General features: G+C 44.4%; 1 protein-coding gene across 3 annotated transcripts in view; it reads left to right on the forward strand.

Moving 5' to 3' along the window:
* The window catches only part of LOC138566853 (leucine-rich repeat and fibronectin type III domain-containing protein 1-like protein), a 3,353,432-nt gene that overhangs the window by 1,109,972 nt on the left and 2,221,396 nt on the right, over positions 1-22,064 (forward strand). For all 3 annotated transcript variants that reach the window (XM_069644559.1, XM_069644558.1, XM_069644560.1), the window contains exon 4: positions 1,937-2,019. The gene's annotated coding sequence lies outside the window, so the exon portion shown is untranslated. The remainder of the gene's footprint in view (positions 1-1,936; positions 2,020-22,064) is intronic.

Genomic DNA, 22,064 nt, shown 5'->3' on the forward strand with positions numbered 1-22,064 from the left:
TGCAAAAATATCAGGTTATACCATGGTATTGTTGGCTTAGCCAGGTCTTCAGTTCATTCTTTAACCAAAGGAGGTTTGGAACAGTTTTGATTGCCACTAGACTAGAGTTCCAGAGGGCAGGACCATGGCATGAGAAGGATTGTTTCCTAGTGTCTCCTTGCAAGCCAGTCTAATGTTCAGGCTGGTTATGGCCTGGCCATGCTGCAAGATGACTGTTTGCAGCCTGATGTTTTTTTTTTATTTTTGACTGTCAGGAAGGCCAGCATACCAGTGGTGGTTGCCTTGTAGGTGAGGCACGTGGTTTTGAACCAGATGCTAGCCGGGATCTGGAGAAAGTGTAATCTGCATACGGTATGTTTAGTGTGGTGTTTACACAGGGCCACCCCTGAAGAATATCCAAGAAATCGATTTTAGTTAGATGAATGGAGTGAAACATGTTGGGTGATTGTATAGTGTGGGTAGTGATGAAATCAGTGTGATTGAGAAGTAGAGTGAATAGCCGTTAGTGAGTTGCATAGAAGAAGTTTTAATGCAGGCATATGTATCGTTGGCTCTATGGGTATAACCACCTTGTGTTGATTTGTATTGTGATGAATTATGAATCGTCTTTTAAAACCATGTATAAAATTAATAAAATATGATGGTATTTTTGTATACACAACATCTTAATATTCGTTTTGAAAAGATGAGTGGCTTCCAGTGGAGGGAAGTGTGAGTGACCGCACTGGTAAAGAGACCAGTGAGGAAATGGCATTTAACCACCTGAATTCTCTTGGTTTAGAGTTATCGTTTTGGGGATAGTTCTTGTGGTTGTAAAAATACCCCGACTCCCTTTATTGTCGTGAATGGTTAGTCTGGTCTACATTCCTAGAGCCAGTGAGATACAGTGTGATGGGCTGCATTAAGGGGGCAGAGGGTATGTGAGAACCTAGGACCCTGCGAGAAGGGCGTTACCCGCATCAATATACAAGACCACTATGGTCGGCACCACCATTCAGAAATCCTGGGGCAGGAGGAAGGACTTTATCTTGCACTGTAGAGAGATCCTATACCCAGAGGCTTGAGCCTTTACACACAGTATTCATTGCAGCACAGGCGCTGGACATAGGGCAACGTGGTGTTGTGCTTGGAGTCCAGCTGAGAGCAGAATATAGAAATCTTGATGTGATGAGGAAGAGGAAGGTTAGAGCCATGTATATGAGGGAGTACTGAATGGCACAACATAAAGGTGTGTTTCAACATCTGCGAAATTCTGGCAGAAGTCTCCCCTGGTACACGAGACCTACTGTTTGCATGCCATGCTTGCTTTCTTTTGCAAAGCTTAAAGGGAGAGCTCCATTTTGAGGCGTGGGCACAGATGGTACAGGGTGTATTCTGCCTGTGTGATTCTGGGTGTCCAGCTGAATGAATCGATACACGTTCTGTGCTGAACTGTCCAGCCTTCTCCTGTTGGCAGCTTTCTGGGCACATACCTTCTTGAAAGCCCCTCCTCCCTGCTACCATGCAGAGTGTTTGCAAGGCATCTTCATTATATGGGGTCAGTGGTCCTTCTGGTGGGGAGTAAATGATGCTTTCGATATCAACGATTTCGCGCGGGCAGGCCATATGCTCCTGTAAGGCGGGTCTTTACAACTTACAATGGCTGGTTTTATTAAAATAAAATGGATGACTAGGGAGGGAGGCTGTTCTTTTGCCAGGAAGCTTTTATGAAGATGCTGAGCAATAATTGAAAATCCATAATAACAAAAAGACCCGTAAGATTTATGGGAGAGAAGCTCCATGCCCGTGCCTTGGCGAACTCAGTAATGCCCAGATTTATGAAGCAGCCAATTGCTGCGATATTTACAATGAAATAGAGTTATGCATTATCCCCGTCCCCCCGGGTCCCTGATATGCTGAGCGTTCTGTTTTTTTTTGTTTCCTTTAAAATGTGCAGGGAGGATAATGAGCTCATCCATCCTGTCGGACGGCCTGACCTGGAATACTAACTAAAGCTCTGCGTCTTCCGGAAAAATACAGGTAAGGCGCCACATGGCGAACTCCTTGGTGTTTCTGCATGTGTCTGTCTATTGTGGACCAGCAGCACCCTCTCTTTCGCCCGCAGGCTTGACTAGTTCATCATGTAGTGCTCGTTTCCAAAAGGGAATACACGCGCAGCTGATCCTCAAATTGACTAAAACATATTGGGGCATCAGGAGTCAATTAAGGCCCTCTCTCAGTCGTGAATGGCAATGCGACTACCATAATGGGCCATGGGCCATGTGGAGGACATCCTGGAGAGGTGTTCTGTCTTGTTTTTAGGTAACATCCAGTCTTCTTTTCAGAGCAGCCAAGGGAGGAGGAGAGGCTGCGAGCCTGTGGACCCTAACACTCCCACAGTCTCAAGCTGGGAGGCAATTGTTTGTTATCACCCAACTGGTTTGTTTTCAGCCCATTTTAGTATCTGCACATTTGCATCACAAAGCGAAAACCCCACCCAATTCACAGATGACTGTTCATTTTGTACCAGCACCCAAGAAAATACATACCAGGCTCAACTCATAAACTGTTAAAAGCTGTCGATCCCATTCCCATGACAACTGCTTTTTAACACATAACATGCGTTTTTGTCCATTTGACTGTGGATTCAATCTCATCATGCATAACAGCAAGTTGTACACCTGTGCAAAATAATGACTAACTGTAGGTGGCTGTATCACACAGGCTCCCCTTAAAGCAAGTTGTAAGCTTCTGCTAAATAATGACTAAATGTAGGTGGCTGTATCACACAGGTTCCCCTTATAGCACCTAGGTTGTTCCCTTGTACTAGACATAAAGAGAGCCTCATTGTGCCTCCTGTTACTTGTAGACCTGCATTGATATGGAGAATGGACCACTAAACTTTCATTACTGGAATTGAAAAGGGCATGTGCAAAAGACCAGCTCGTGCAGAACATCACTTCTCAGCTCTATACAGAAGTGTGGATGATCATGGGGTGATGTGAGAAAAGGAGGCAGCATGTGACAGCATTACTAGGTTTGCAGCATTTCCCAGTCAGGAGTTAGTTGGCATGTTGATCGCTTCCAGGTGGCAGAAGAGGACATGTCCGACCGTCAACAAAGTACATTTACTTCCAGTGGCTGGGTACACCCCATATACTAAAGCATGTGGCATTGCCTTGCTGTAACTTTACATTCTCAGATGTTGCTTCCTGTGTTCTGGCACATTGCATATGATCATTAGTCCATCTGCTTTGCCTTTCTTTCCCCAGACGTGTGCCCTGGAGAAATGGTGGACATCCTGAACACCTGAGTGAATTTCACTTTTCACTGGGATCAATGGTCCAAGCGCAGTTATGGAAACAGCTGTGTATTGTGTTGTTCTAGGTATGGTTATGTGAACATTGCCACACCTGAAACCGCTCTGCGGAGAGCTACAGGACATGCTTTGCATTTGGGACAAATGAATGCATGCATTCTAGGTTTAATTACAGATGTGACGCACGCTCATTCCAGGATACAAGGTATTGGCTGTGTGCATCTGCAGATCAGTTTATTTTCTTCAGTTTCTAGCAGAACTGTCAGTAGAACCATTTCCGTCCAACCTGACACTCGGGTGTATCACAGGCATACCTGTATGTCCAATGCACCCCCAGTGAATTAGTGAAGAGGAGCGACTGGAGATCCAAGGTTATTAATGTGGCCTCTAGATCTCCACGTTGACTGCATCCCTCAACCAAACAACCTCAGTGCTAAACAGAAATCCAGGCATAGACTGTGCGGTAGCCCAGTCTGAACCAAAATACTAGCCATTCCCCTTTTATTTGAACATGTGAATACCTCTTCCTGGTGGTCCCACAGACCATATCCATCCGCTTGAAATACACAACGGTTGCTTGCCATGTTGAGTTTCTTGCACAAAAGCAGGACAGCGACTGTTGTGTTGTAAGCCCGGCCCGGGTGAATTTGCTTCTGCATGTTGGTTTGTGGTTTGTTGCTAAAGCTGTGCATATTTGCTGTTGTGCTACTCTATTGGCAATTGCTTACCAAGACCAGAGTGGGTCTGGCATCGGATGCTAGAATCCATGAGGGCCTTCTTGGTCGCATCTATAAAGTTGCTTGAGTTTGGGCCACCTGGTTTCCTGAATGTTTTTTTTTGCCCCACTAATGACCAGATTACAGAGAGGACATCTGGGTGCCTGCTTTGTGAGAGACCACCTGTGGGAATTTGTGCCAAAGGATACCATGTGGCCAGTGTAACGTCACCATGAATGAGGGCACATTGGGTTGTCCTCTGTATTTGGCCGAGCTTGGGTCCAGGTGATGATATGCCATGCAACACCTAGTTGACAGATGGCCTGCAGTTTGGAGTTCCGGCTGTCTGGATCTGAGGTGCAATAGTATCATAGGGCCATGTTGCCCTGACTATTTCTACATCACTAGGGGAATCTCTCCTTTGGAAGTGTGGTCTTGTGCTTGGATGCTGTCCAACACACCTTTAGATGTTGCAGCTTCTGAATGTATGTACCAGTAAAGTGGGCGGTGGAGCCTGTGAAGGGTTTTGACCCATGCTGAAACAATAGACTGGGTAGATGTGGGGATGAGCTGTCGCCGCCCATCATTCCATCCCAGAGTCCAGGAGAACCACGCAGTTGTGCGCATACCAAAGGCGCCAGGGGTGAAAGGTGGTACCAAAGGAAAAATAGCAGCACCTGTCAGAGCAAAAATGCTTTTAAATCACCTCTGTTTCTTTGAGGTCAAGCTCCAAATGTTAAAACATTGCAAGATAGCTAATACCGGAGACCTTTTTTCAAAAATCCGTTTTACTGATGTCAAAAAGTTGTTGAAATCATGGGCACAAGACCACTCTAAAGATTCAACCTTCTTGTGGGGGTTCCACATAACCGCTCTAATGTCAGGATGCCTATCAGAACAATAGCAAAAATCTCCTGTCAAATTCAAGACAACTCCTAAATGGATGCAGTACCGACAAATTCCACAAGGCGGCATTAGCGGTCTAAACTGTAGGGAAACTGTATTTAGGAGTTGGAAGAGGGGCAGGGACTTCAAAGCCTGTTGGTTAATTGAAAATCGTAGCCACCTGCTGTTCCCAGAGGCCAAGAGGCTGAGAACTCTTAACACCTCAGAGACTCACAACAGGAGGCAGGATATCACATGGCCTTCTGAGTGAGAGGGAGGGGGTTGCCCCTTCAGCCTGGAGGAGAGAGAAAATAGCCCCTTTCATTTGAATGGGGTATGTTAATTTTGAGTGTTTCCTGTCAACAGCCCTCTGCCAGCAAGGAGAGACATGTGATCACTGACCCACCCAGACTTCTGGAGGCGGACCCAAACACTTTGGGGAGTTGAATTGCAGCAAATATATATTTTATAGAAACATTGATAATTTATTGTAACCAAATGACAGGAATGTACAACTTTGAGATTTTTAGTATGAAAAATGCCCTCACGATATGAGTCCAAACTCCAATTTCTATGGTGTTTAGGACCAAGCCCCACTATTTATTGATATTACAGACACCGGGTTTATGCTAGAAACCTAGGAAATAGCTGGAATGTGTGGAGAAGGAGGGTGTACCTTTGTATAATTTTTGATGAAAAACCAATGTTGCAAAACCCACTAAAATCGAAAATAAGTTGCCATTTTTTAATGCAAGCTCCTAAAAACGCCAGAGTCGGAACAGAGACTACCTGAAGCAATGTGTAATATGTACATGTAATGTAAACCATTTGTGTACCTGGGAAATATGTATTTGGATCAGAAATAGATGTGTGTGCACATTGACCAGGGGAGTGTCATTTCTGCAGGTCATAAAAATGACATCACTCTGACACACTGTCCCTACCCAAATCATGGACCAAAGAATCTATTGACCTATCAAATTAAGAGAGGGGCCTGCTTAGTGGAGCTAGCCTCTCCACCCACTTTCTAAACACATAAAAGCAGACAGTGCAGGACAGATAGGGGATTCAATTCCATTTGCTGCGGAGCGTGCTGACCGACATCCAGAGATCCAACACTTAGACTTCCAAGCTAAACAGAGACTACAGAACTTTGAACCAAGAAGGCCCACTGCAAGCAAAAGTATTTGTCAGCAGGCCTTAAAATCTTTTGCAAACTATTCCACAGCCGGGCGAGCTGTCTGAATACTTTGCCAAGAACTTTTGCCAGTACCCAGAAAGCAGTGTTACATCCAGAATCCACTTGATCCGGACCGGAAAGTAGAGCAGTATCCAGAACCAGAGGCCGCTCTATCCAGAGAGGCTAGACCAGCAGAGCAGAGCTGACCCAGACGCTGTGAGCAGAACCGCCGGAAGTCCAGTCCAGTTGATCAGATCTGTGACGAGGCCCATTCATTTCAAAATTAGGAGTGAGTATCCGCCAGAACTGTACAGAACCCAATCTCTTAGTTAAAATAATCTAATCCAAACTATTTTAACCTAACTAGAACAGCCTCCTAGAAATCGTGTCATCTGTCATTTTTAAAGCTGCACAACTGTCACCTGTCAATTTGAGTTTTACTTTAAATCTGAAAATCTACCTTCATTAAATCGTCCGTATCTCTTGAACCGTTTGGGCTAGGAACAAAATATAACTTTCATTTTAAAGCTACTATTTATAGTGCCTCCGTAATCGTGAGACATGCACTCGCAAAATTTACCACGATTTGCGATTTGGCCCGATTTCTTCATCTGTACAAATCAGCAGCTTTTTGCTTCTCTTTGCTAAAATTCGTTTGCAATCTTCTAATCATTCATAGAGCATTACTAAAGTGAGCCTGAACTAATATAAAGTATCTCTCCCTGACCCTGAACCTCCTGCAGGGAATTAAAATCAATTTCAGCATCTTTTCACTTCATTGCCACCACATTTCAAAGTAATTCGCCTGTGTTTAAACGCATACCTGTTTTCTCTAAGCTTGCTGGGGGAACTGGAACTGTGTATTGCATTATAAAGTGTGATTTGTTGGGATTCTTGAAGACTGTGTGGTCTCCTTTCCATCTCCTTATATTGTATAAAGGGGGGGAGTGAGTTGCCAGAGAAAGGTGATTACATTGTTGTTGGTTGAAATCATATCAAGTTTATTTGCTGTACTGCATTTTATTCCACCTTGCATTTACTTGAAACCATCAAGCATTTTCAGCTACCTCATCCTCTATACTACTCCTAAGTAATAAAGTGTACCACTGTAACATTACCCTTTGTGGATCCACATCATATGTCTCAGTGCACTATCATATATTAATTTATTATAAAAGTGTGATATGTATATATATTGTTTTAATTTGCAAAACCAACCTACTTCTTGGCTCAGTGGGGCCAGGGGGTTCTAAGAGGGGGGTGTTATACAAGGGTTGTCATCCAGAGTACTGAACTGGACATAAAAATACATCAATAAGGGTTTTCCTCAGCATCCCAGACTAGGCATTGACTTAGCTGTAGTGTTGATTGAATATCACTTACAAGCCCCTGGGCCTGGTTGTAGATTGTTGAGACCAGCTATAGACTGTTACAAGGTGACACTTTCTTTATGCAGGTATGTTTGAGTAGTAGACCTTGGGGGTCATTACAACCCAAGCGCTAATTGTGCCAACTTTACCACCATGGTGTAAACTATGTTTACACCATGGTGGATGGCGAATTTACCGCCCCATTCCAAGGTGAGTGGGGCGGTAAATCCCCATTTCCCATTTTCCCTTCCCCATTCCCATTTTTTCCCCATAGGGCATAATGGGAGTGGGGAAGGCGCTAAATACGCCACCGTAAATTACGGTGGCGTAATTAGCATCATGGCAGGTTAGCGCCATGGATTTTAACGGCTGCTAAAAGCAGCCGTTAAAATCAGAATAGGCTTTAAGGGTTAACGACGGCGTTAACCCTTAACGCCTGGGTCGTAATGAGGCCCCTCGTGTGCTTAGATAACAGGTAATGAATGATACGATTCCTAGTTTGACAGTGTTGCATCATTTGAGAAAAGCATAATTGTACTAGTAGGGCTCCTATAGTTTATTCAACAGAAAGCAACCAGTGCTGCACGTCTTAGCAGCTATGGAGTTGTTGCAATATGTGGGCCAGCAGGGCAGCCGTGTGTTGGCAGGTAGGATCGCTCTAGGCCAGCAGACATACACTTGCCATTGCATATCCTATGGGCCAGTCTTTGCTAAACTCATTTGGACTGAAGAAAAGGTTTCAGATGCGAAAAAAGCTCTGGAATAGACTGATGACTAGTTTTGCTGGAATTATATGATATGACATGATATGACATTTATAACGCGCCTGTGCACAAGTGTTTTTAGGCGTGACAAGACAAGGGGAGGTAAACAAGGGAGGACAACACAACGATCTTACTTGGCTTTGTGTTATTCAGATTGTGCAAGTGCAGGGAAGGGGAGAAGTGAGTGGGTGGAGGGGAAGGCAGAGGTGCAGGTAAATCAATAAGAGCAGCCAGCAGGTTGCTCATAAGTGCAGAAAGAAGAGACTGACAGGTTGCAGGTACAGACCCTTAAGTGTTGGGCGAGCCCAGAGGCATTGCGGGGACAACTGGACATGCAGGAGCCTGGGTACAAGTTTGGAGGGCATCCAAGTGACGATTGCACGGAGCAGTCAAGTACATCAGCAGGGGAGAGGAAGAGAGAAAGCGGAAGCGAAAACAACAGTCTTAAGTTGCTTCGGGAACCAGCAGTGGTTCTGCTCAAGTTTGAGAGATGCAGGGAGGCTGTTCCAGAGAGAGGCCCCAGCTGAGGAGAGTGATCTGCCCCCCAGGTTTCTGCTTGGAGAAGCGTCTGACCCTCAGAGAGTTGGAGGTGGATGAGAAAAAAGTTGCTAGATCAACAAAATGGTTCGGCCCACTTCTTATCCAGACAGACCTCGAAAACAGCACTTTGTCAGATGGGGGAAGGTCACAGGCCATGTTGAAAGGGTGTTCAATTACCTCGGATCAGTGTGGTAGACCCTTGTGGTATAGCACTTGGTAATTGAAAATTATTTGGGTAAGTGCGGCCCTAGCCGTGGCTCAAGGTAGGATACAAGGTCATCAGAGTCGGTGACCGTCTTTCATTTTGGTTATTTTCTCAGCGCTGAAAGACACTCAAAGAGGAATGGCATGGTGTGGGTTTCAGAGGAAGAAGTAACTCTCTACCTGAAGGGTCTTCATGACTTGTTCAAAGTTAAAGTCCTCTTTTGCACTTTAGGACCTTCGTAAATTTTCAGCTTCTACTGTTCTGCATCCCTAACAAATTCTTAAAGTTGAGGTGATGAATTCCTATTACCTCCCAACCAGAGCAGGGGGAAGGGAGGGGTCACAAGGCTTTCAAGCAGTACTCATCCAAGCATCCAGACACACGATGTACAGCAGAAAGGCAGTCCTGCGACTCAAATGATGGAGCAAAATGGTTCCCGGAGCCTTCTGTAGAGAGTCAGGAGTCAAGTATTCTTAGGCTGCAAACATGTTTCAGTCCCCTAAGCAGCCGGACAGACATGCTGCTCTGCAGCAGGCTCTTCTTCAAGAAATCTATGCTATGAGGAGCTGGGGAGATAAGTTATAGTGTGCCACACACAGCCGGGTGCATCATCCCTCAGGCTGTAGCGGTGTTGCCGCTATGGGAAAGTGAATACAGCATCCTGCCAGTGAAAGAAAGGATAGTGGTAGAACGGCACTCCCACGAGACTGCAATCCTCTGTTTGCAGAATCTCTGACTCCTCAATAGGCACTGATCTCTGGCAAATCACATTGGAAAGCTCTGCACAATATCTTAAGAATGATCTATGGCAAAAGGCAACAGTATGGTCGGTTATGTCACACATGAGAGTGACATGTGTAACTCTACAAGCAAGAAATGTGAAGCTGGCCACATCCAGTATCAGACTATATCTGAAACTATGGCAGGAGGGTCTTCCATCTTCCACGTGCCCCAGGGAGCAGGGTGGGCCATCCGTCAATCTAAGGTTCCCACTCTTCCAAACAATCATGCATTCTCAAGCAGGTAAGCTGCATTACTCTAACCTACTGAGATTGTCTTTTCAGAAGATAAGAAGAAGATGTCAGGCATTACCGTTTGCACAAGGTGTTAACCGTCCCTAAAAGGACTGTGTTGACGTCAGAAAAGAACCGCCTCGTCCATCAATGGCAATTTGCTCTATACAAAGTGTAAAAAGGTGCAGCCTTTCTAAAATAGCTGGTATCCAGACTAAAATGTTTAAACAAACATATATTATTTTATACAGTTTGGTATACGTTCTTATTTTAGTGTAGAACATGTGTTTGCATAGTTTTGAAGCCAGTTCTACAATCTATAAAATGGCATATGTGTTCGGCCTGCGGGTACACTTTGATTGCCTGGTCAATAACAAGTGATCATAAACGATACTGTCTAGGAGGCTAATAGAAACTCGAACCATTTCTCATTGAGCTTAAATTGGCATATGCAAAACAAGCTTCACAGGTTGAGATTGTGACATCATTTGGAATTCGGGACCCCTATGTCACGTGTTTCCACTCATGCAATTAGCATGTGTTCACTCTCAAAGTTTCAGTAGAATGCTTTTGTAGAAAATTCATTGGGGTTGGATTTCTGTTCCAGCCTAACGAGTGCCTGTTTTTGACCAGGATTGCAAAAAAAACTCTTATAATGTCAATGTTTTCAACAGTTGTAATTGTCTTCTCATTTATTTATGAATGCAAAGGGTAAGATCGTGCTTTCTGGCACATGCATGCTTGGTTAGAAGTGTTGTGATGACCTTTGCCATGAGTACTCCAACAAGGATGTATGTGATTTTTTCGAATATATTTCTCCCACTAGGGATTTCCCCGAATCCATTTCCCCCACAAAAATGTTCTTTTTTTATTTTTTATTTTTAATGTGTGGGGGCTGACCACCCGCAAGCCCCCCCTATCCCTTCCACATAGACCCTTACCCCAGACCCCACCTAATATGCCTTACGCATATAACATTTTTCTTAACATTTATCAGTGAAATGGATTCAGTGAAATCACATTAGGGCAAATGGTATTCGAATACATCTACGGTAAAGCTCCAACAACATCCTTTGCTGAGTCTGGTTTCCATCTTTTGGACTGGAGGAACACGCACTGCCCTCCCTTGTCCACAAGCTGGTGAGTGGTCTTTTGTACCTGTTGGGAGGAATGAGTCTTAGTCACACACGTTGCCAGTGGAAGTATCCTGGGCATTTTTTGGTGCCAACTGATGCCCGGCTTCTCTGACCTGAAAAAATGGTCCCTCTGCCAACTGTTGAATTGTGCTGACTTAGGATCCTATGTGAATCATCACAGGGCTCACAGTACATCAACAAAGCACAGGCCTTGCTTCTCCTTAAGAGAGGACTCTCTGATAAATGGGACACTCAAAGGGGTTCAGGGTGGCATGGAAATATCAGTAGGAGGCTCAGCTTTCACGTTACCCTAGATTAATTCAAATACCATTTCCCATAATGTGATTTCATCAAATCCATTTCATCGAAAATGGTATATGTGTAAGGCATATTAGGTGGGGTGTTGGGTAAGGGTATAAGTTAGGGTGGGAGGGTTAGGGGAGGCTGCGGGGGTCTCCACATCAATGAAAAAACAAAAGAAGAAGTGTTTTTTCGGAGAAATTGATTAGGTGTAATCTACAGTAGGAGAAATATATTAGAAAAAATCACATACAACCGCTTGGACAGGACATCTTATTTAGGAGGATTGGTTGCAGCCAACAGCGCCATATTAACCTGCGTTACAAAGTGGCGAGCCACTCCCAGGGGAATGATGACACGCAGGCTGGTTAGCGGATATGTCATACTCCTTAAGGACCCAATCAGAAGCTTCATATATGACTAAAATGAGTCAGACAGACAGGGGGCAACAAGGATTGTTTTACCAAATGCACCACCCACCAACTCACTTGGATTCTACCAAGTGCTCTTCCTGACGTGACAGGCAGAGACGGAGGGAACATTTATTTTGGAATGTGGACTTCAAAGGAACTCTCAGAGGGGAGGTGACAGTCCGTCACCAGAGTAATCATAAGGGCTGCTGTGAGTCAGAGGGAATCAAGATGGGGTGGGAGAGTGGTTGGCTGCAGTGCCAGCACTAATTAGTGAGTCTCTTTCCTTTGAGTGCCTTCCAGTTCTCCTAATGACTCTACTCCCACAGGAAGATATATGACGTCCCTGTCACAGAGATCTGAGATAATATTGAAAGAAATGTGTTTGCTGGCGTGTAAGCCACAGTTATTAACTTAATTTGAAACACTCATGTGATGCATACCAATAGCTAACATTGATTTAAAACCAAATTCCAAAAATCAGAAGTCGTCTGCCACCAGTGTATTTGCTTATTTGTGATCCTGCTAGGTTAATTTAAGTCATGTAGTCATTTAAACATGTTTTGATGTGGTAATGTGCTTCCATTCGCTAGCAATTAAAACAAAAAACATGCACAATTTCAAGAATTGCCATGTGCGCTGAGTTTTATTACATTTTTAATTTCAATAGGGCAGACTCTATTGCATCAATTTGATTCTTTTTCATGTTCAGCAAAACTATTACAACAACTTACATTTTTCAATAAACAACCCGTTTCTCATATCATCAACTTGATTCATATGACCTTCACTTTCTCCAGATGTATGCCCCAAAAACACTGACTTAAATTGTTATCGATTCATTCATGGATAACCTTTAGAGAAGGCAAAACATTGACTTGACTTTTAAATCATTTCATAATTACAATATTCGTTATTGCCTAAATACCATACACGCTGCAATCAATGTTTTATATTTATGCTAGAACAGCCTCTGCCTTATTGCAGTCATTTCTTATATAATTCTGCCACCATATTCCGACTAAGTACAATCATTTGCCTGGTATTGACATGCTATGCTCTGGTATTCACATTATATGGCAGACAATGCAATCTTAAACCTGGTGTTTCCATCAATATCCAGGAACTTGTACCACTGCCAGGATGTGTTAAAACAAATCTCGGATGCTCACACCATCTCAAGTATTGACATCAAACCCTTTGGCACTCATACGATTGGCAGGGATAATCCTAGTTAGCATACTACTGCCAGATTCAATTATGCCCAGTTAACAATCAAATGGTTAGTTCTATCAATCCGAATCAGCCCAGTAGGGCCAAATTCAATGTTAACACAATATTACCACATTCAATTGTGCACAATCAACATAGCAGTGTCAGATTATATTTTGTCTTAAATAGCACAGTAAAACCAGCTATTGGCACAAGGTAGCACACAGCAGTGTCATATTCTATTATGCCCAGTCACCACGGTGCTGGCAGCAGATTCCATTATACCTGTTTAGTAAAGTCATGTCACATTATGGTATGCTCAATTAGGACAGCAGTGCCAGGTTTCATTATGCCCACTTCGCAAGGGAAGGCTGTGTACTAAATACTCAGTTAGTAAATCAGGGGCAAATGCCATTACCCCCAGTTACAGTAGCACACAGGGGGAAATGATATTTTGCACAGTTAGCACATCAGTGCCTGATTTCATAATGGCCAGTACCACAGTAATTACCAATTACATAGGCCCTCATTACGAGACCGGCATTAACCTATGGCGCTATTAGCGCCATGCTTAACACTGGTAACTTACCGATTCCGCCATGGTGAAATGGGGAATTACCACCCCATTCCAAGGTTGGCGGGGCAGTAATTCCCCATTTACCATTGGCCCTTCCCCATTCCCATTTTTGCCCCATAGGGCTCAATGGGAAAGGGGAAGGCAGTAATTACGGTACCGCAAATTGCGGTACCGTAATTAGATTCAAGGTCCCTTTGCGGGTCCCTACCTTAACGACTGGTTAAGGTCGGGAGCCGCAAAGGAACCTCATAGTAAGGCGTTAAGGGGTTAACGGCGCTGCAACCTTTTACGGCGCCGTTAACCCCTTAACGCCTGGGTCGTAATGACCCCCATAGTGTCCATTCACTACTGCGAGGCCAGATTCTCGTATCAGCTGTAACCACAGTAAGGTCAGATCCCACTATGCCAGTCACCAAAGACCAGTTAGAACACAAATGTCACATTCTACATGCACAGTTATCACAGTAAACACAGATGCCAATATGCCCAGTGCACACATGAATGCCAAATTGCATATGCCCAGTTATCATGCTTAAGCTAGATGCCAGTATGCCCACTTACCACAGTAAGGCCAGATCCCATTATGCCCTGTTAACATAGTAAGGAAATATCCAATTCAACAGAATATTGGAGCCTATTGATAGCAGGTTGTACTAGGGCCAGTTAGCACACAGAGCGCAGATTTCAGTGAGGTCAGCAGGGGCATATTGCAACATGCCAAGCTAGTACAGTAAGGCCAGATTTCATGAGTCCAGTTACCACAGCAAGGACAGTTTCCTGCACGCCTATGCAGCACAGTAAGAATGGGTTTCAGTATGCCCAGCTTCCACAGTATTCTGGAGTTTTAATTTGTGCAGTTAGCACAGAAATGTTAGGCTCCATAATGCCCCATTAAAATGCTTAGGTGAGGTTCCATAGCCTCAGTTAACACAGTAAGGACAGAACCCAGTATGACGAGTTAACACAGTAGAGGTGGATGGCGGAATATGCAGTAAGCACAGTAATGCCAGAGCCTAGTGTGCCCAGTTAGCATAGTTAGGGCTGATTTCCTTATGACCAGTTAGCCCAGTAAGGACAGATTTAATAGTTCCATTTGACATAGTTTGTGGAGATTCATATGTGCCCATCAGCACTACAAAGTTAGATTCCTCGAGGACCACTTAACGATTCCAGCATGCCCAGTTAGCAATGTATGAGCAGATTCCATTATGCCCAGTTAGGACTTTAAGTTCAGGTATCATAGGCTCAGTTACCAAAGTAATAGAACACATTTCAGTATGAACACCTAGCACATTAAGGCCATATTTCCATATGCCTTGTTAACACAGTAAGGGCATATTCCACTATGCACAGTAATGACAGAGAGGTCAGGTAGAGGTTCAGCCAGTTAGAACAATAATGCTAGATTCCATATGCCAAGAATCCATAATTCATTCAGATTCCAGCCCTCCCAGTAAGGACTATAGGTCCAGTAAGAACAGTAATGACTGATTCCACTATTCCCAAGTAGCATTGTAATGGCAAATGTCAGCATGCTTGGTGAGCACAGTAAAACCAGATTGCATAGATCACTTTAGCACAGTATGGGAAGATGTCATTATCAGACATTAGCAGAATAAAAGTAGATTGCATCATGCCCAGTAACACCATATTGGAATATTCCTACTAAACCCATATTTCATATGTCAATTTTCCAGAGTAAGGGCAGATTTCTATGTGCTTAGTTAGCACATCAAGGCTAGATTTAAGTATTCTGCACCATCATATCCGTTCCAGATCTCACCATGTTCAATTAACACACTAAGGCCAGAGTCCTTAGATCTAGTCAGCACACTAGCGACAGATTGCAGTATGCCCAGTTAGCAGAGTAGTGCTATTTCCAGCATGCCCAGTTAGCACAGCAAGGCCAGATTACAGTATGCCCTGTTATCATAATTAAATCAGTTTTCTTTATGTGCATTTAGCACAGCAAGGCCAGATTAATTAGTTTCCGTTGACAAAGTAACAGGAGATTCACATGTGCCAAGTTAGCACTTCAATGTTGATAGTAGGATGTCCAGTTAAAACTTTAAAACCAGATATTAGTATGCTGAGAAAGTTTAACGCCTGCTTCCAAAGGTCCAGTTAGAAGGGGAACAGAATATTCTATTATGCATATGCACTATTAGCTCAGTAAGGACAGGTTGCTTTAGGCCAATTCAAAAAGTAGGGTGGACGCCATAGATATATAGATGACTGGAACATTAATGACAGGTTTCATTATGGCCAGTCGGCACAATAGGTGCTAATTCCAGTATACCATTTTTGCACAGCAAGGTCAGATTCTAGTGTTACGATTGTAACACTAAGGCTACATTCAAAAGGTCAATTAAGCACAGGAAACTTTGGAGTGTCTGCGCTCGCCATCCAGACTAAGGGACAAAAACGACTTTTCCTTGCAGTGACTGGGAATTTTTGGGGACAAAATGTATCTTCTTTTCAGGGCTTATGTTTATACCCCAAAGACAATTAAATATTCATGGGCACATTCCAGTAATGCCAGATGGGCCAGTAAGGCCAGACCTCAGTATGCCCAGTAACAACATGCTGTGATCAGTCCAGTAATGACACAGTAACGACATATAGTAGACGTCTAGTTATCACGGTTAGGGCAGTACGGGTGGATTCTTGTGTGACCGGTCAGTACATTAAGGCTAGATTTCAATGTGCCCATTTAGCACAGCACTGTAAGTCCATGTTTACTAGCTCTATTTAGCACAGTAAAGGAGATTTTAGAATGCCTATGCACTGAAATATTAGTTTCCACTTTCTTGGCAGATTCTGGTATGCCCAGATAATAAAGTAAGGCTACATTTTTCAGTATGCTCAGTTAGCCCACTAAGCCCATTTGCCATAGGTTCAGTTAACACAGTTGGGTGATATTCGAGTATTCCCACGCTAGAAAGCCCAGTTAGTACCGTAATGCCAGATTTCAGTAAAACCATAGGAAGAGTAAGGGATGACTCCAGTGTGCCCGTAGATCTGGTAAGCTCAATAAAAGGGCCATGCTCAGCTCTCACTGTACACTTAAATTCCATTATGTTCAGTACTCACTTTAAGGGCTTATTCTAACACGCCTAATTGGAAGAGTAAAGGCAAATTGCTCTCGAGCCACCCTTAGAGCAGTAAGATGGTTTGTGCAGTTAGCATTGCAATTGGTTACTTATAATGTGCTTAATACCCAGAGGTTTCTAAGCGCAGACCCGGGGATCAAACCTGTGTTGCTCTGCGCTGTCTTGATTCCAAGCCGAGCGCGTTGCCCTTGAGCTATCCTCCCCAGACCAAATTGCATCTGGCATTGCAACTATTGCTTCCAATATTTTCTTTACCTCTGAAAGATTAAACTCTAGTTTGTTTAATTAGCATGTTAAGTGCAAACTCTAGTATGTGTAATTAGGAAAAACGACAGGTTCTATAGGGGCAGTTAGGGCCTATACCAGTATGCCTAATTAGCAGCGAAAAGGCAAATTGCTGTAGACCAGGTTAGAACAGTAAGACATTTCTCATTTGTCCAATTGGCACTGGAGTGGCAGATTCCTTCCCAGTTAGCATAGTCCGGCATGTCCAGTTAGCCCAGTATAAGAAGATATAAATGTGGATGAGCACAATTATGGCATATTCCAAAATTCCATTGAGCATATGAGGTGAGATTCCATTATGGCCAAATTGCACTGCAGGAAGTATGGATCTGGATGTGAGATGAAAGCCCTGGCACACCCCCAGTCCCTGCCGCCATTTACAATACCGTTGAGGTGAGCAGCAGGGGGGGCAGGTCTGCTTTGGAGGGCAGTCACTTCCCTTCTATCAAGCCATCCCCAGGTGTGACAGAAGGGATGAGGCCACCAAAGCAAGCCTGCCCCGCAGCACCATCCTTTCTCTTACACCCAGTGTCAGTTTGACAGGCAGGAATCACAGACTACCTCCTTCTCCTGTTTCTTATCATTCTAGACCGATGTTAGCTTTAAACATGCTGACAAAATGTTCACACAGTTTGAATGCTCTCACATATTCTAGTGTTTTTTTATCCAAAAACATATATCAAAAAAAGTGCATTACATTTTCAACTGCATCATATAACATCAACTTCTATTTCCATCAATCACGGATTAGTGTACGGCAACCAAAAAACAATTATTACAAATGTTCAGTTCATTCACGGACCTTTACTCTCACAGAGCACAAGCATCAAAGAAGAGGACGCTACGATTTCTTCCTATTCACTCAACGTGTATGGCAGTATATTTGTGTGTAATCATTTGGCTCATACCAGCTCTTATTCTAATCAAAACCTTTTACTGTCAGCTGTGTCATTCTTTTCTGCCTCTCTCAATCTCTGTGGGATTCTTGATGTACTTTATCCCTATGCCTTTTTGTTAACAAATGTGCAGATAATATTGTGTTGACGCTCTGCGGTTCAGCCTTCTTGTCACGGAATGCCCCCATCCAAAAAAGTTATCCCCAATATATTTCCACTGAGGAACAGAAAGAGGTCACGTGCACTCTGAGAGTGTGTTGGTAATTAGTCTCCTGCAGTCTGAGCCGGTGCAGGCCATTAGTACCTGGAGTCTGAGCAAGTACTGGTGATTAGTATAAACAACTATATTCATTTGCAGGTGAATCCCGGCTTGCACATCAGCCTGGTCTGGAGTGAGTAGCGTGTTACACTCTATGAATGAACAACTAGAGGAAAACATCAATTCAAAGTACCCTCTAATTACTCTCATTTCATTTCTTTATAATGTGCTAATAGCTGACTTGCGTTTATAAGCGCATATGTGGGATTCGAAACTCAGTTGCTCGGCTTGATATTGCTTTCAAGACCAGCACGTTGCCCCTGTGCTAGAATGCAGCAGGCTCGCTTAGCGTATTATGTTGTCCACCAGGACTGACCTGCTGACACTATGAACCCTAGTGAGCAAGCTGTGCAAAGCGGTATCTGAACACGAGTCGGCGATTAGTGTCACGCACTCTGAGCATGTGCGCGTGATTCGCATTCAATAATCTAAGCATGCAAAATGTATTATTCTCCCTTTCTAAGCTTGCACACAGCAAGAAGGCAGCGAGGAAATGCACTGTGTCCTTACAGAGAGGAGAATGCTTGCTTATGTCATGTTCTGTTCACAAAGGTTGAGCTGCTGACAATCTCTCTCTCTGTAAACAGTACAAGCTTTCTACATAGTTGCTAAAAGGAACCATTCCAGGGAGATATGATATGATATGATATGATGTTTTATTTGTATCGCGCTCATACACAAGTGTTTCAGAGCGCGACTAGGCAAAGGAAGGGAACAGGGGAGAACACAACACAACGATCTTACGCGGCACAGTGACATTGAGAACACGCAGGTGCATGGGAAAGGGAAAAAGGGAAAAAGTGCATGGAAGGGGGAGAGTGGAAAGTGTGGAGCAGAGGAGAGCAGAATAAATAATAATAAATAGAACATTGAGGCAATAAACAGTGGTAGTAGAGCCAGCAAGTGGCAAGTGCTGTGTTTAAGGCAGTAGACTGGGTAGTCTGATAAGAGCAGAAAAAGAAGAAAAAGAAATGGGGGGGGCGGGCTGTATGGGTACAGATACAGTCCCCAGTGCAAGGGGTGGCCGGGAGGCAGTGCAGGAGGGTGGCAGGGTGAGCAGGTACCTGGGCCCAGGGGACAGAGGGTGGCCAGGTGCACAGTGCCAAGAGAGAGCAGATCAGCGGGGGAGGTGGGGAGCGAAGCAGAAGCAAAGAGGAATGTCTTGAGGTGCTTCCGGAACCAGAGATGGTTCTCCTCAAGTTTTAGAGTGGCAAGGAGGATGTTCCAGAGGGAGGCCCTAGCCGAAGATAGAGATCTACCCCCAGCACGTTTCTTTGAAAAACGATTGACCCGGAGGGAGTTAGATGTAGAGGAGCGAAGAGCTCGAGAGGGGAGGTATTTGCGGAGGGATAGCTGAAGGTATTTTGGACCCAGGCACCAGAAAGCCTTGTGGACAATGCAGAGGGTTTTGAATTTAATCCTTGCATCCACTGGGACCCAATGGATTGATTTAAGCACTGGAGAGGTACGATCCCAGGGCTTGAGGCCAAGGACAAGTCTCGCAGTCCTGTTCTGGATAAATTGTAGAGGGCAGAGAGTAGAGGCCGGTAGATTTAGAAAGAGGCTCTTACAATAGCCCAATTTAGAGAGAACCAAGGTTTGGCAGACAGTGAGCCTCTGAGGGAAGGAGAGGAAAGGCAGAGTACCTCTGAGGAGGTGCAGTAGGAAGTTAGACTTTTTAGAGACCTCAGAGATATGGGCCGAGAAGGACAGTGTGGAGTCGAAGATGACCCTGAGGTTCTTAGCCTCGCAGGTAGGGGTAGGAGGAGGGCTAAGGGAGGCCGGGCTAGAGAGTGAGGTAGGGGTAGGAGGAGGGCCAAGGGAGGCCAGCCAGAGAGTGAGGGAAAAGGATGGAGATGGTGTGCCGATGAGGAGGATCTCAGTCTTGCTGGCATTCAGACAAAGGTCATTTGCGGCACACCAATCTTGAATGACAGTTCGGCAGTCAGAGATGAGAGAGGGCGAGGAGATGGCCGAGGGCAGTCGGAAAATGAGTTGAGTGTCATCAGCATAGCACTGGAAATTTGAGCAGAAAAATGAAATGCAGTGGGCGAGAGTTGCCAGGTATTGGTTGAAGAGCCAGGGTAAGAGGTTAGACCCCTGGGGAACCCCACAGGTGGAGAGGAAGATAGATGATAGGAAGGACCCCAGCTGGACCTGGGAGGGCCGATCAGAGAAGAGGACAGCCAGGCCAGAGCCTGATCAGTGATACCCAGGTTATCACGGAGGCGGTTGAGCAGGATGGTGTGGTTCACTGTGTCGAAGGCAGAAGAGAGATAAAGGATGAGGACAGAGGGAATGTTAGAGTCCAGGTTGGAGAGCAGATCTTCACTGATGTTCAGGAGAGCAGTTTCCGTGCTCTGGCCGCTCTGAAGCCAGACTGGTGGTCATGAAGGCAGCCAACAGAATCTGAGTGAAGGTTAAGCTGAGAGATGGCCAGCTTTTCCAGGAGTTTGCCCAGGAAGGGGGTAATGGAAACTGGGTGGTAGTTAGTCAGACAGGAAGGATCAGCTATGGGTTTCTTGTGAAGAGGATGCACAAGGGAGTGATTCAGGGGGGAGGGGAAGGATCCTGAGGCAAAGGAGTGGTTGCAAAAATCAGCAAGGGCCGGAGCGAGGGTGTCAATGTGGTCCTTGATGGTTTTAGAGGAGCTGGGATGAACCTGTTTTGGTGAAGGTGCTTATCCAGTCCTGGATTATTCTTTGCATTCTGGGATTTATAGTTTTGCACTTACCGTTTTGAACTCAAACTACAAGTACCAGAACGCAAATAAAAAATCAGTACTGGATAAGCACCTACAGATTGGAATGGATTGTGTTGGCAACTATGTTCCTATAGTGTTATTTAGGAGTATGATCAGGTTAAGTGTATATGTGGGTGATTAGTAAATCATAATCCGCGTGTGAACAGGCAATTACTATAATGCACTGTGATCATGTGGTCATGATAGTGTTTTACTGTGTGAAGGTGCAGGCAAATAGAGCCTTGCGTTGAGAGCATATGAACATGATTATCACATGTATGAGCCTGCACACCAGGAATGAAACAACGAACAAAAGCAATGTATGATATGATAGGTTATTTAAGACGTGCTTAATACCCAGAGGTTTCTAAGCGCGGACCCAGGGATCAAACATGTGGTGCTCTGTGTCGTCTTGCTTCCAAGATGAGCATGTTGCCCCTGAGCTATCCGTCCAAGACCATCCATCCATAACTACAGGCTCGGACTAGTGTGCGTCAGTTTTTTTGGTCAGATTGGCCTCTTGTTTGATAAGCTACTTCACCATGCAGGTAGTAGTTGTGACCAATGTTACTGAATACATATTCTTTAATGTGCACAATTCGCATAACATTTTATCCTAAACCTCCCCCTTGGGTACTACTCAGTCTATGAATTGCCATTTGTAATTGTGGGACACTTTTTCATTGGTGCACGAGACAATTTAATGCCCCAGTCCGACCGTGCACAACTACACCATTCTTGCCCACAGCAATAACCCACGTCTCAGCCAAAACTGGAAATCAATAAAAGAAACAGTGCCACGACACTCGTATGAGCTCTTTAAAATCAAAACAATTCTCCTGTAACCAAATGGATGGAGAAGCTCCCTTTGCCATGGTAGCTGGCTACATCTTTTTCCTCTCATGCATCACAAAGTGCACATCGTTTCATTGTTTTTGATGCTTTGGAATTTCTGAAACATTGTATTGATATTTCAGAATCCTCCTGGTGATATCATACACTGCGGATATTTCTAGGGGCATATCTTCTCCCTTAGTCCCTCTTGGAGCTAAAAGCCAGGCTGCATTTCTACCTAATCTAATCTTCGAGGCCCACAGACCTC

This window comes from Ambystoma mexicanum, chromosome 2p (assembly GCF_040938575.1).
Source record: "Ambystoma mexicanum isolate Mex_15411 chromosome 2p, UKY_AmexF1_1, whole genome shotgun sequence".
Taxonomy (NCBI): Eukaryota; Metazoa; Chordata; class Amphibia; order Caudata; family Ambystomatidae; genus Ambystoma; species Ambystoma mexicanum.